General features: G+C 34.1%; 1 pseudogene; it reads left to right on the forward strand.

Annotated features, from left to right (window-relative positions):
* Positions 1 to 2,699: 2,699 nt before the first annotated feature.
* LOC112519259 lies at positions 2,700 to 3,274 on the forward strand (annotated as a pseudogene).
* The last annotated feature ends 229 nt before the right edge of the window (positions 3,275 to 3,503 follow it).

Genomic DNA, 3,503 nt, shown 5'->3' on the forward strand with positions numbered 1-3,503 from the left:
TATTTTACTTTAGAATGGGTTGCCAATTGTTGGGCAAACATTAGGGAAAAGCCATCTTTTTCTTCTCCTGTTCCATGAATCCAATTTGCATTTCATCCGGGAAAAGCCATCTTTTTCTCAACAATGCCTCTAGTGAGTTACAGACAGAGGTCGAAAAGGTCAAATCTTTGATCATTCCTGAATCAATGGTCCAGAGTCAAAAAGGGATTCTGGCCAAACATTATTGATGAACCAATCAAATAAATCCATTTCTAAAAAATTACTATATGATATGATTTATAATCGGCAAAGACTAAACATAATTAAAATACACAATGACACCACAAAGGAATGTTACTGGGATTATAGTTTACCCAAGTTTGTATAAATGTGCCAGTGAAATCCTAAACAAAATTATAAGAAATGGTAAAAACTCATATTAATTTCCGTGTTCTTAAGTATGATTTATAAACGAAATATGCTAGGTTAAATTAAATATGTGTGTCAATTGGGAATTTGGATTAATGTTATGTTACATTATAATCGTAAAGGTCTTTCTGGAAGAATGATATGTGTGTACCTCATCCACCCGCTTAAGATTATCCGCACATAGGCTATTCTCAAGAACATTGTATACGTAATCACCATCACAAGATGATATAAATTCAACCAAATGACCAAAGAACTAATAATTTTTATTTGTAAGTGGGCATGATTTTGTAAAGAATATATTTTAGTACCTCGTACATATCATCTGATATAAGTTCAAGGCAATGAGCATACTCAAATCTTGAATTGAAGTCGATGAACTTATCAATGAGAGGGTTAATAATTAGGTACCCCTGTATAATGGTGATAACATATTAATTAATCTAGTCGTCAACAACATTTATTTTTGTCAATGAAATTGCCACAAACATTTACCCATACATACCAGTTTTGGGTCAAAAAGTTGATTTGGTTAGTTTGATGGTAATTATAAAACAATATTAACGGTCAACCAGAACTAGGACCTGGAAACCAAAAAGCAATTTAAGCATGAGATCTATTTTTTGTTGCAAATTGGTCATAATTAAGTAATTTCAATCAATTGTACATGAACCAACCAGATATTTTAGCAATAACGTTAAGAAAGCTTATGTAGTAATTAAGACGTTTACTTTAATGTTGACTTGTGGTTGATTTCCAAGTTCATTGCCTGCAAAATGAGAGAAAATGGTAAATAGAATGTTATAAAAGTGAAGCCTATTTATGGAGGGATCCATGTATGATGGAAGGTGCATCTTGTATCTCTCTAGTTACAATAGAAGTTCTTACCTTTGTATACCTCCAAAGCCACGTTTGGTACGATAATCCCCATGTATGAAATCCCAGATATGTACAATGGATTACTCGCAAACCTGGCGTTCTCCACAAGCCATTGTATTCAAATATTCTTCATCACATATTTAAACACACAAACAAAGTTTCATTAATATTTTTTTAGTAAATAATTAGCTACTACCTTCAAGTAGAACCAACATAAGAAGCACATATGCGGTTCAATACATTACAAAATAAAGGGGCTTTACTGACGGAATTTTCTGCTGGAAATATTCGACAGGTTTTTGACGGATCACCGAGTCACTCGCGGATTTTCCCATCATTGATGGTCAATCCGCCGTTCCGGCTGTGAGATCTGTCGGCGTGGCATTTTCTGGCGTATTACCAATAGATTTTTCCTTTGATGAAACCCCTTTGTTTTGTAATGATTGTACCCAAAAAAAAATCGACAAAGCAACATAATAGAACTTCTATTCCATAATGATCCGAAAAGAGTCACATTTTAAAACTAATTATCTTACTTTTCTAAGAAATTCATAACCTTGTACAGCTAAAATGGAATCACTACTACTCGATGCTTCCCATTTTTCTCAGCATAAGAAAATTCAACCCCAACCGGTAGATCTACGAATATCACATCACCAACCTACAAAAAATTGAAACTACTTGTTTGCTTCAAACATGACATAAAAACGTATGCATCTATAATGTAACAAAAGAATATGTTAAATCAAAATTTTAGTTTTTAAAAGCAAAAATTCGAATAGAGTGAGAATGTGAACCTTTTGACTTCAACTCCAATGTAGTGTTACGACTCTTTAAATTTTCGAAATTGAAACCTAAATGGATAATTTTATTATTGCTAGTTGGTCGATTTATCTTTAATATTTATAAATTGAGCAAAAAAATTGTAAAATATATCATTAAAATATATGAAGTAAAAGTTATTCATATGCGAATTATTGAAAAAAATTATTTGTGAATCCATATGAGTAATATGTAACGTCCATTCATTTATGCATTTTCAAATACATATATTTTTTGAATTTTTTCAATGATTAACATATAAATCTTCACATAACTTTCTATTGTTAACTTTTCATGATATTTAATATTCTTATTAGAAAATATTGAATTATCAAATCCACACTTTGAATGTTTATCTAGTCTTATGGGTTCACCCCTACCATTTCAAACTTCTGGTTCATGGTGTACCTATCCAGATATAGCCCCCTTTTGTCTATGTGGCTCTCATGCGTCTAATACCATCAACCACAATCACACCAAGATTGCCTTTTCTCCATTTCTTCCCTTCCACCACTATATATACCTACACACTTTTGCCTCCAAAACCACTACGACAAATAAACACCAACTTCATTGTGAAGTGAATTACCAAAATGGCTTCCATCTCGGCCTCTTCCGCCACCGTTGCCACCCCTGGTCAACTCAYCTTGGTGGCTCCATTCACCGGCCTCAAGTCCAATGCCGCTTTTCCGCTCACCAAGAAGTCCAACAATGACTTGTCTTCCCTCCCTAGCAACGGCGGAAGAGTGCACTGCATGAAGGTGTGGCCGCCACTCGGATTGAAAAAGTACGAGACACTTTCATACCTGCCGCCGCTGCCGGAATCATCGTTGGCCAAGGAGATCGACTACCTTCTTCGCAACAAGTGGGTTCCATCGAGGTAGAACATGGGTTTGTGTACCGTGAAAACCACAATGACGGAAGATACTGGACCATGTGTTTGGGTGCACTGACTCGGCTCAGGTGTTGAAGGAGCTTAACGAATGCAAGAAGGAGTACCCAAATGCCTTTATCCGTATCATCGGTTTCGATAATGTTCGCCAAGTCCAATGTATCAGTTTCATCGCACACAAACCCAAAGGTTTTTAATTAAACAAAAGAGATTTTATACCAACTACTTTTGTAATATGATCGTCTCAAAATTAAGAGCAAACCTATTGTAATTGAAAGTTGTTTGATGTTAAAATGATTCCTTTTTATGTTTCAATATAAATTTGTTGAATCGGACTTCAATTTAAAGGTTATAGCGATAAAGTTTGATCATTACATCTTTATAAGAAAACAAGAATGACACAAATAATACACTCTTTTGGTACTAATGTAATACTCCCTTCGTCTCAAAATAAATGTTTATAATACTATTTTACTTTGTTTCAAAATAAGTGTTCTTTTTC

The sequence above is a fragment of the Cynara cardunculus genome (genome assembly GCF_001531365.2).
Source record: "Cynara cardunculus var. scolymus isolate 2C chromosome LG 10, CcrdV1, whole genome shotgun sequence".
Classification (NCBI taxonomy): Eukaryota; Viridiplantae; Streptophyta; class Magnoliopsida; order Asterales; family Asteraceae; genus Cynara; species Cynara cardunculus.